Source organism: Polypterus senegalus, chromosome 2, assembly GCF_016835505.1.
Source record: "Polypterus senegalus isolate Bchr_013 chromosome 2, ASM1683550v1, whole genome shotgun sequence".
In the NCBI taxonomy this organism is placed as follows: Eukaryota; Metazoa; Chordata; class Cladistia; order Polypteriformes; family Polypteridae; genus Polypterus; species Polypterus senegalus.
In genome coordinates this window covers 113362335-113374722 of record NC_053155.1, presented here as the reverse complement: position 1 = coordinate 113374722, position 12388 = coordinate 113362335, and the positions used below count along the sequence as shown (strand labels likewise).

The 12388-nt window shown below is 42.5% G+C and overlaps 1 protein-coding gene across 7 annotated transcripts in view; it reads left to right on the top strand.

Annotated features, from left to right (window-relative positions):
• The window catches only part of sytl2a (synaptotagmin-like 2a), a 149240-nt gene extending 149027 nt beyond the window's left edge, over window positions 1-213 (top strand). For all 7 annotated transcript variants that reach the window (XM_039744393.1, XM_039744391.1, XM_039744392.1 and 4 more), the window contains one exon: window positions 1-213. This exon is cut by the window's left edge and continues 268 nt beyond it. The gene's annotated coding sequence lies outside the window, so the exon portion shown is untranslated.
• The last annotated feature ends 12175 nt before the right edge of the window (window positions 214-12388 follow it).

Genomic DNA, 12388 nt, shown 5'->3' with positions numbered 1-12388 from the left:
AATATGAACTATGACATAGCAGAGAAACGATGGTTTTCATGTCTATAAGTTTTTACACAATGAATAATGACAATTTTGAAAAATGTATGAACTCTCCATATATAAAATGTGTTTTGTATGTATGTGTATATGTATGCGTAGATATACACACACTTGGATTACTTGTTTATATATTTGTTTCATTTCTTGTCTTTGTTTCTTGATTTTCATGTATTGTCTTTCTTTATATTAAAAACATTTGATCATATGACAGAAATATGTGTATATGTATGTGTGTGTATGTATATATATATATATATATAGAGAGAGAGTGAGGAATATGGTGTAATTCTATTTGGGATGCCAGATGCATGTCATCTTTCCAAAGTTTATATGAATTATAAAATTAGATTTATTTCTTCAAAGGTTGTTGTTTCGATTACTTAAATTTATATTTTTTGGTTATATATTTTTCCATTAATTAACTTTTTGAGCTTAGTGAATTATAATTTTTATCTTTCACTAGCTGTATTACCCAGCTAAACCTGGGAATGTTTTAGTCAATGGACCTCAGTTGTAGATGTATCAGAAGTACTATGCAACTTTTTTTTTTTTTTTAAATAAACCAAGAGCTAATATAGTAAGTTCACTTCAGCTACTTAATGTTAAACATGCAACATACAGTCCTTGGTGGTGTTGATGTGAATGAGATTTCAGCAATTAAAGCAATATACTGTAATGTTACAAAGGTGATTTAAAGTTGATTCATTTAAACCTAAAAACTGTTAAAAATGTTGACTTTCCTTTAGTATCAAAGCCTAAAATTAGTACTGCCCCTGTTTACTGTGGGTTTAAAGAACCAACAACAGAAGTTATTAATTACTTTTACTCACACAACAGCACTGTATCTCCATGCTCTACAGAAAAATCACACACTTCGTTCTCTTCAGTCATGGCCTAGCTCTTTCAGTTAATATTGCAGTGATTGGTACTGCAAACCTAATGACAGTATGCAGTTGTACAGCAATGTTGGCTTTTTCAGGAATATGAGACTTTGCAGTGATAAAAAGCAAATGTAGTGTAATCAGTTTATCAGATTTATTGTCACGTGTCCAGTAAAGTGATTGACAATGCTGTGCAATATACTGTATTTTACTAATGGTTACCCGTTTCCCCTCCAACTCCAAGTATGTTGGTCATCAAGTGACTACAAAGGTAAAAACTGGGTCCCAATGCCATAAAGGTTAAGAAACACAGCTCTAAGATAAACATAATTCTGCAAGACTTATTGATGCTACTCTAAAGATCCAGATTAGTCCACTAGGCAACCACCTACTAGGAGAATGAAACTGGACCTGGCCAGACTCCAGGATCAGAATGTTTCTAATGTGTTAACACAGTTTGTGTGAGGAACTTGCAGACTTTGGTGCGACTGCTGATCCTAATGTGTTGTGGGAGACCTTCCATGACAAGACCCTGAAGTTTGCTGAGGGTGGTGTTGGTGCTGTTCCCAGAAGGAGGTATTTCATTTCACAGGGCACCCTGGATATCATTGAAAGAAGTCACAGCTTGGAAACTATGGTCTGTACCAGGAATCGAGAAGGACAGCTGCAAGAGCTCAGAGGGCAGATAAGGAGGTGTTTTTTTTTTTTGTTTTTAATAAGAGGATTCTGTGAGCAAGTGACATAACATTTATGGTCTAGTGACCCATGTCCTGTGTACGGAGAAATCAAACCATTACACACATCAGAATCTGTTCCTCAGAGAGTCACAGTCAGGGCAGCTGATGGAACAATCATTACAGATTATGCTGCAGTTGTGACCCACTGGGCTGTCTATTTTGAGCAGCTGTTTAAAGTTGATTCTCCAGCTGGGATGTTGGACATTTCTGGGTCCACAGTTCTTGAGGCTGATCCTGCAATTGGTTATGAACCACCCATTCTCACTGAGATTGCACAGGTGGTGAACCAGCTGAAGATAGGGAAGGCTGCAGGGATCTGGGATGAACTTCTCCAGGCTGGCAGTAATGCTGCCCTCCTGGCAATGCAAGCAATCTTATCCTTCCATTTTTTTCTCAGTTGATTCTAGGGTTTGTTAAGGGTGTGTGTTCTTATCCCTATCCTGTTCAATGTTTGCATGGACAGGGTCATGGGGTCCAGTGGTTGTGAGGTATCCATCAGTGAAGAGCGATTCACTGATCTTGGCTTTGCTGACAATACTGTGATCTTCGAGAATCAATGGAGGCTCTGAGAGGGACTCGAGAGACTGAGTAAGGAGCCCGAGTGTCCTGGGTAAAAACCAAGATCCATGCCTTTAATGATCTCTTGGGCACAGCCATCAGCAGTGCGTGTGTCTGCAGAGCGAATGTCAACCTTGTTTAGAGATTTACTTACCTTGGCAGTGACATTCATGTCTCTGGTGACTCTTCCTATGATGTCCGTAAATGGATTGGAAGAGCATGGGGAGCCATGAGGTCACTAGAAAGGGGTGTGTTGTGCTCCCAACATTTATGCAAAATGATGAAGGTCCCAAGTCTTTTTGAGTCCTGCTGCTTCCTGTTTTACTATATAGTTGCGAAACATGGGCGCTAACCAGTGACCTGAGTCAAAGACTGGAATGCTTCAGTGGCAGCCTCTCCAGCAGCTCCATGTACGACTTTACTTTTCTACCCTTTTTCTCTGTTTTCTCTTTTTTATTGATCACTCCTATCACTTTCTTTAATGTGAACTCATTTCATGGACACTTTTACTACTTGGACATGGATTTTTACACGCCAGGACACGTCTATTCAAGTAGTCAACTTCAAGCGCTGAGAACAAATGCCCGTGTTGGTGTGGTTCCCTATTTACCTGACGAGATAAGAAGTCTGTATTGTGGCAGCAGAGCCGGAGTGAAGTTAAAAATGAAGCGGCTTGCGAGGAAGTGGCGCTACAAACCTATGGTGCCTTCTGTGATCATGGGAAATGTGAATTCAATACCAAATAAGATCAACGAAATGGCCGCGCTGGTGAAAAATGTCAGAACCTACAGAGAATGCAGTTTGTTGTGTTTTTGTGAAACGTGGCTAACAACTACCATCCCAGATGCTAACATGGAGCTGCTCGGGTTTAGGACAGTTAGAGTGGACAGAGACGCAAATAACTGCGGGAAGCAGAAAGAAGGAGGACTAACTCTCTATGTCAATACAAGGTGGTGCAACTCTGGACATGTAAACGTTAAAATCTCCACTTGCTGCAGGGACATTGAACTGTTGGCCATGAGGTTGCGTCCCTATTACTTGCCCAGAGAGTTTGGACAAGTCATTGTTATTATTGTTTACATCCCTCCTCGGGCAAATGCGGAGATAGCGGGTGATGTCATCCATTCTGCAGTTGCTAAGTTACAAACGCAGCATCCCGAGGCGCTTGTGCTAATTGCTGGAGACTTTAACCATGTGACGCTGGACAAAACATTACCTGCCTTCTCCCAGTATGTGGATTGTAACACCCGGGGAAATTGGACTATTGACCTACTGTATGCAAACGTTAAAGACGCATACAGCGCCACCCCGCTGCCTGCGCTTGGGAAAGCAGATCATAACTTGGTCCTGCTTCAGCCTCACTACAAACCCAAGATTGAGGGAACTACCTACAACAACACGTTCATTCAGGAAGTGGTCCCCTGAGGCAGAGCAGGCTCAGAGAGACTGCTTTGGAACTACAGACTGGGATATCCTGCAGGGGTCACATAGTGAGAACATTGAGGAGGTTACTGACTGCACTACGGACTACATCAACTTCTGTATGGACATTGTAATTCCAGTAAGAACAGTACGCTGCTATGCTAACAACAAGCCATGGATTACAAGTGACATCAAGGGCCTTTTGAACCAGAAGAAAAGGGCTTTTAAAGACGGTGATCAGCATGAGCTGAAGCGCATGCAAAAGGAACTCCTAGATCAGCTCAGGGCGGTGAAGGAGCAGTACAGGAGAAAGCTAGAGCAGAAGATGCAGAATAACAGCATGAAAGAAGTGTGGGATAGGATGAAGATCATCACAGGCTGCAGCTCGAAGCGGCGTGCCACCATCGAGAGTGACGTGAAAAGAGCAAACCAAATAAACAACTTCTTTAACGGGTTTGACCACCCTAAGCCGCTCTTACCTCGGAGTACTGCACCCTCCACCCATCTTTCTGCTGATACCAGCATAGGAGAGACATCCCCACCCACAATTACAGCAGCTCAGGTGAGTAGAGAGCTGAGGAGACTTCGTGCCAGCAAAGCAGCGTGTCCAGATGGAGTATCGCCATGACTGCTAAAGGCCTGTGCGCTGGAGCTGGGGAGTCCTCTACAGCCCATCTTCAACCTGAGCCTGGAACAGGGGAGAGTCCCGAGGCTTTGGAAAACATCTTTTAACACACCAGTCCCTGAGGTATCGCATCCTAGTGAGCTGAGTGACTTCTGGCCTGTCGCTGTGACGTCACATGTGATGAAGACCATGGAGCGGCTGCTGCTTCACCACCTGAGGCCACAGGTCCACCACGCCTTCGACCCTCTGCAGTTCGCATACCAGGAGAAGGTGGGAGCGGAGGATGCCATCATCTATATGCTACACCGATCCCTCTCCCACTTGGACAGAGGGAGTGGTGCTGCAAGAATTATGTTTCTGGAATTCTCTAGCACCTTCAATACTATCCAACCTCTGCTCCTTAGGGACAAGCTGACGGAGGTGGGAGTAGATTCATACCTGGTGGCATGGATCGTGGACTGTCTTACAGACAGACCTCAGTATGTGCGTCTCGGGAACTGCAGATCTGACATTTTGGTCAGCAATATAGGAGTGCCACAGGGAACTGTACTTTCTCCGGTCCTGTTCAGCCGGACTGTTTAGCAACTGAAGTTGTACATCAAGACCAGCAAGAATGGGAAAGAATTCCACCTACACAGCTTAAAAAATTAGTGTCCTCAGTTCCCAAATGCTTATTGAGTGTTGTTAAAAGGAAAGGTGATATAACACAGTGGTAAACATACCCCTGTCCCAGCTTTTTTGGAATGTGTTGTAGGCATCAAATTCAAAATGAGTGAAGATTTGCAAAACAACAATAAAGTTTATCAGTTTGAACATTAGATATCTTGTCTTCGTAGTGTATTCAATTGAATATAGATTGAAAAGGATTTGCAAATCATTATATTCTGTTTTTATTTACGTTTTACACAACGTCCCAACTTCATTGGAATTAGGGTTGTACATCGGACTTCCAATACAACTCGGAGTCCTGCCACTGTAAAAGTTTGCTGACGACACTGCTATCGTAGGCTGCATCAGGATTGGGCAGGAGGAGGAGTATAGGAACCTAATCAAGGACTTTGTTAAATGGTGTGACTCAAACCACTTACACCTGAACATCAGCAAAACCAAGGAGCCTGGTGGTGGATTTTAGGAGGCCCAGGCCCCTCATGGACCCCATGATCATCGGAAGTGACTGTGTGCAGAGGGTGCAGACCTATAACTACCTGGGAGTGCAGCTGGATGATAAATTGGACTGGTTTGCCAATACTGCTACTCTGTGTAAGAAAGGACAGAGCCAACTAGTCTTCCTTAGAAGACTGGCGTCCTTCAACATCTGCAATAAGATGCTGCAGATGTTCTATCAGACGGTTGTGGCGAGTGCCCTCTTCTACGCGGTGGTGTGCTGGGGAGGCATTAAGAAGAGGGATGCCTCACGCCTGGACAAACTGGTGAGGAAGGCAGGCTCTATTGTAGGCATGGAGCTGGACAGTTTGACATCCGTGGCAGAGCGACAGGTGCTCAGCAGGCTCCTATCGATTATGGAGAATCCACTGCATCCACTAAACAGTATTACCTCCAGACAGATAAGCAGCTTCAGCGACAGACTGCTGTCACTGTCCTGCTCCACTGACAGACTGAGGAGATCGTTCCTCCCCCACACTTTGCGACTCTTCAATTCCACCCTTGGGGTAAACGTTAACATTATTCAAAGTTACTGTCTGTATTTACCTGCATTTTTATTACTATTTAATATTGTTCTTATATCAGTATGCTGCTGCTGGAGTATGTGAATTTCCCCTTGGGATGAATAAAGTATCCATCTATCTATCTACTGTGTCTCATCGGAGAATCTTTGGGTACTGCTGGTTTGACTTTGTGATGAATAAGCAGTTGCTCACAGAATCCAGAGTGAGGCACATTACCTACATTGTGAGGAAGTGTAAGTTCTGGCACCACAACTATGTGGTGCGATTCCCCAAAGGTGAGCCAGCTTGCTGGATTCTTATTGTTGAGGACCCAAGCGGCTGGACCAGGCCAAGGGGACACTCACATAACACTTGGCTGCAGCAGGCAGATAGTCTTTGTTTCAGGAGGGTGGGACTGAATCACATGTCTCCTGGGGGAGGTTGCCAACCGGGATCCTGAGCTGTTTTGTCGTGTGGATGGTGCGGTAAGGTGCTGTACTAGTGCATGCACCCGAACCTGAGCTGACCAGTGAGACAATGATGACAATCCACTTTTATCAATGCTCTTATTTAACCTCTGTGAGTACTGATGAAATCATCTGGAGCAGCCCACAGGCTGATTTGAATTGTAGTCCCCACTTTGGCATTTGTGCAAGGTTTCAGAAAAGATAAAGATGTATTGTAGTATATATTAAATATCCTTACTAGATGGTTATGTGACATTGACTACACAGACAGCTGCAGTGCCTGACAAGCACTTGCTAAATGCATCTTTTTCGAGATTTTACAAACTTTGCTCCATTCACTTTGCTTCTTGGGTGCTCTTCATTTTTGGACACCTAGCACATAACAATTTCTTTGTTTGATCGTTGTCAGCACTGTGTCGAAATGAAGAACACAGTGCATTACAATTTCCCATTTGCTATAGTATTATCAATGATAAATATCAGCAAATAAATGTGTGAGATAATTTTCCTTTGTCTACATCATCACCAAATTTCAATTTAATCAAAGTTTTTTTGAGCTTTTGGGGTATTTTGTTTTTTTCTGTTGTCTGGTGTTTTTACCCCTATAGTCCCTGTGGACTATAATATTTGCAGCTGATGACATTGTGATGTGTAGCGATAGTAGGGAGCAGGTTGAGGAGACCCTGGAGAGGTAGAGATATGCTCTAGAGAGGAGAGGAATGAAAGTCAGTAGGAACAAGACAGAATACATGTGTGTGAATGAGAGGGAGGTCAGTGGAATGGTGAGGATGCAAGGAGTAGAGTTGGCGAAGGTGGATGAGTTTTACTTGGGATCAACAGTACAGAGTAATGGGTATTGTGGAAGAGAGGTGAAGAAGAGAGTGCTTGTAGGGTGGAATGGGTGGAGAAGAGTGTCAGGAGTAATTTGTGACAGATGGGTATCAGCAAGAATGAAAGGGAAGGTCTACAGGACAGTAGTGAGACCATGGGTTGGAGATGGTGGCATTGACCAGAATGCAGGAGACAGAGCTGGAGGTAGCAGAGTTAAAGATGCTAAGATTTGCACTGGGTGTGACAAGGATGGATAGGATTAGAAATGAGTACTTTAAAGGGTCAGCTCAAGTTGGACAGTTGGAAGACAAAGTCAGAGGCGATATTGCGTTGGTTTGGACATGTGCAAAGGAGAGATGCTGGTTATATTGGGAGAAGGATGCTAAGGATAGAGCTGCCAGGGAAGAGGAAAAGAGGAAGGCCTAAGAGAAGGTTTATGGATGTGGTGAGAGAGGACATGCAGGTGATGGGTGTAACAGAACAAGATGCAGAGGACAAAAAGTTATGGAAGAAGATGATCCGCTGTGGCAGCCCCTAACGGGAGCAGCTGAAAGAAGAAACAAGACTGAAAAAATTATTTCTGAGGGGATACCTACTGCCCTAAATTTACCATCCTGCCAAATTTAGCTAAATAGGATATAGCGGGTTGGATAATGGATGGATGGATGGAAATGCTGTTTTTGTTGATGAGTGAGTGAATTAGTCATTTAGCTGGTCAGTCACCTTTGCATTATATATATTTTGTGAGTGGTAGGGGCATAACAGGACTTCAAATCACAGACACAATTGCCGGGTTCAAAATTTTTTTTTTTTTTTTTGTTGTTTTTTTTAAAGAAATATCTTTCCACAGGCTGCTTCTTCAAATACTTGACAACTGCAAATCTTTCAACTTTTTTTCCCTTTCTTTCCTCTTCTGCCAAGTGAGCTTTGTCTGTCTTCCACACCCAACTCCCAGCTCACATTGGTGAGGTGAAGTGGCTTTCCTTATGCCAGACCCGAGAGTACTTCCCGTGCTATGACGAAGCACTTCCAGGTCAGATGGAACCTTTCATAAAAACAGGTTTGCACCTTCCCCCAGCTCCCTTGGCACCTCCCAAGAAACCCAGCAGGGCTGCCCATTGGGAACACAACTCCCATGAGGCCCTGCAGGTGTGCACACGGGAGATCCACCAGAGAGATGCTACCACCTAACACACCAGGGAAGCGCATGGCACAGGGAGGCTGTTTCCTTCCATCCATTCATTATAAGGCTTCCCTGCTGGGTAAGGAACCATCCACACTGGCTGGAGTGATATCCAATCTAAGTCTTCTGTGACAATATATGGTTTAACTTGAATTTTAAAACTTGTAATACACTTGTTCTATAATCAGAAGCTGCTTTCTAATATAAACTTATATAATATACACTCACCTAAAGGATTATTAGGAACACCATACTGATACGGTGTTTGACCCCCTTTCACCTTTAGAACTGCCTTAATTCTACGTGGCATTGATTCAACAAGGTGCTGAAAGCATTCTTTAGAAATGTTGGCCCATAATGATAGGATAGCATCTTGCAGTTGATGAAGATTTGTGGGATGCACATCCAGGGCACGAAGCTCCCGTTCCACCACATCCCAAAGATGCTCTATTGGGTTGAGATCTGGTGACTGTAGGGGCCATTTTAGTACAGTGAACTCATTGTCATGTTCAAGAAACCAATTTGAAATGATTCGAGCTTTGTGACATGGTGCATTATCCTGCTGGAAGTAGCCATCAGAGGATGGGTACATGGTGGTCATGAAGGGATGGACATGGTCAGAAACAATTCTCAGGTAGCCTGTGGCATTTAAACGATGCCCAATTGGCACTAAGGAGCCTAAAGTGTGCCAAGAAAACACCCCCCACACCATTACACCACCACCACCTGCCTGCACAGTGGAAACAAGGCATGATGGATCCATGTTCTCATTCTGTTTACGCCAAATTCTGACTCTACCATTTGAATGTCTCAACAGAAATCGAGACTCATCAGACCAGGCAACATTTTTCGAGTCTTCAACTGTCCAATTTTGGTGAGCTCGTTCAAATTGTAGCCTCTTTTTCCTATTTGTAGTGGAGATGAGTGGTACCCGGTGGGGTCTTCTGCTGTTGTAGCCCATCCGCCTCAAGGTTGTGCGTGTTGTGGCTTCACAAATGCTTTGCTGCATACCTCGGTTGTAACGAGTGGTTATTTCAGTCAAAGTTGCTCTTCTATCAGCTTGAATCAGTCGGCCCATTCTCCTCTGACCTCTAGCATCAACAAGGCATTTTCGCCCACAGGACTGCCGCATACTGGATGTTTTTCCCTTTTCACACCATTCTTTGTAAACCCTAGAAATGGTTGTGCGTGAAAATCCCAGTAACTGAGCAGATTGTGAAATACTCAGACCGGCCTGTCTGGCACCAACAACCATGCCACGCTCAAAATTGCTAAAATCACCTTTCTTTCCCATTCTGACATTCAGTTTGGAGTTCAGGAGATTGTCTTGACCAGGACCACACCCCTAAATGCATTGAAGCAACTGCCATGTGATTGGTTGATTAGATAATTGCATTAATGAGAAATTGAACAGGTGTTCCTAATAATCCTTTAGGTGAGTGTAAAACTTGTATAAACAAATGTGAAAATCCTTTGCAGCTTTTGTTGTATTGTTTGCTTTTGAGAAAGTGACCTAAGACACTTAGCCTGCATGTCATTGTCTATAGTGTACCACCAGTTTTCATTTTGGGTGAATTGTCCTTTTCTGGAATAGATGATGTCATTCTGAATGAACTAAAGTACTGTTTCACAGAACTGACATGGTGTGTTATTGACATAGAACGTTGCTAATCGTAGTCAAGAAAGTATCTTGTTTCATTTAATTTTTACCAATTTAATTATAAATGCTAATTGCCATGCTTAGCAATGCAAAGTAGTTTTCAGAGGTTAGCTAATGTGGATTTTTGCTCCAAATTTTGTCATTTCTGTAATAACTTGTACTGTTGATTCAAAAGCAAATCGATTAAGTGTTTCAAAGAAATGCAAAGTAGAACTGCTGTAATTCCAGAAAATTAAACTTCTGTGAAGTATTGACACCCATGTAAAGAGTCAATCCATACTTTGAATCCAGTACTTCCTGTAAGAGCACTGAACTGAACTAAGTGGATTTGAAAATATTAACATGTACAGTGGAAAAGTAACACTAACTGCAGGATACCAAAAAGATAATAAAGAAAACAGGAAAACCTATATAACAGCCAATCCAAAAGGTTGCTGGAATTATTAAAAAGCAATACAAAGCATCTTATAGATATAACAATATTTAAATCTACACCATTTTAGTGCTCCTCTGGTTTGGTTCTTCCACTGTGAACAGGTTTGGGCTGAATGGCAAGGCAAAATGGTTCAAAATAACCCTAGAAATATTAGAAATAAACAAAAACAATGTACTTTGCCAGGGATATAGTTGCCAGGGACCACTCCTGGAGTCAGGCCTGGGGGTGGCATTCACTAGCGAATATGTGGTGGTTGGACAACCCACAAATCTTGGCTAAGCTCAGCCATAAAACGAAGCTATCTTGTGGGCTCACCACCTGTAAGATGAGGTGTGATAGTTAGGTGCAATTCCAGTTTAGTGGCAAACATGGGCAGAAAAGACCTAGTCAGACTAGACCAGGGGTTTCCAGCTCCGGTCCTGGTGGGCTGCAGTGGCTGTAGGTTTTCATTCTAACCATCTTTTTAATTAGTGAGCTGTTTTTGCTGTTGATTAACTTGTTTTGCCTTAGTTGTAACTGACGTGACTCAGACCCCTTATTTGTTTCGTTTTCCTTAATTAGCAGCCTAACAATAATAAGACATAAAACAAGCCACCGCATGACCAGCTAACCTAAAAATAAAGTTAGATGAAGGTCTTGGCCATGTTGGTCTGCTCAGGTCAACAAAACATCTTGACGGCGGTCTTAGAAAAATCAGAAAATCAACAGTCTGCTGTGGCAGAAAGAGAGCAGCAACAAGTCATGATATTTAATAACTGCTTTAATTGACAGCAAGAATTGGCTACTCATTAAGAAACTGGTTGGAGTGAAATTGACTGGAGTTTGACGTTCCAGTTTAGTTGGTTTGATTCACATCTTATTTCTGTTTGGTTGCCCTTTAATGAAGAAATGAATCGATTCAGAGGACTGAATCCTTAAAAACAGGGAAAAGGAGTTAATTAGAAGTGAAAACTGCTCACTGATTAGGAAAAGGGTTATAATGAAAACCTATAGCCACTGCGGCCCACCAGGACTGGAATTGGACACCCCTGGACTACACCATGACAATGTAAACTACCTTTTGAGAACTTGAACATTACCTCTCTGGTGGGGAAGGAGCCTGAGCTGGTGCATGAGGTGGAAAAGCATCAGATAGATATAGTTGGTATCACATCCATGTATACCATTGGTTCTGGAAGCAAACGTCTTGAGCAGGGGTTGTCCCTTTCCTATTCAGGAGTTCCAATATGGGAAAGGCCTTCTCACTAGACCCTGGGTGAGGACTGTGCAATTAGTTTTCTCCAGTCAGCAACAGGGTTGTCACAATGCAGCTATGAATTGCAGAGAGAATAACTCACTGTTGTTTGTGTGTATATTAGAACAATGTAGACGAGCACAGGTCATTCAACCCAACAAAGCTCACCAGTCCTGTCCACTTAATTCTTCTTTTTTTTTATTTATTTATTTATTAATTTTATTACAATCAATACATAGCAATCAAGTTTTACAAAAAAAAAGAATTATGCTAAGAACAGATCGATCCCCACCCTTGAGAGAGAGCAAGCCAAACGGTGTAAAATTTAAGGCTTTTAAAAATACCTAAATCAACAAATTCTCTGTGCTTTATAAAATCATTTCAAAATATTACTGATTAGATCCTGCCATGTTTTGAAAAAGTCTGCACAGATCCTCTAACTGAGTATTTGATTTTTTCCAATTTTAAATAATATAACACATCAGTTTCCCACTGACTTAAAGAGGAGAGTTTGGGTTCTTCCAGTTTATCAGAATAAGTCTGCGTGCCAACAGTGTAGTGAATGCAATCACAGTTTGTTTGTCTTTCTCCACTTTAAGACCCTCTGGAAGAACCCCAAACACAGCTGTTAATGGGTTAGGAGGG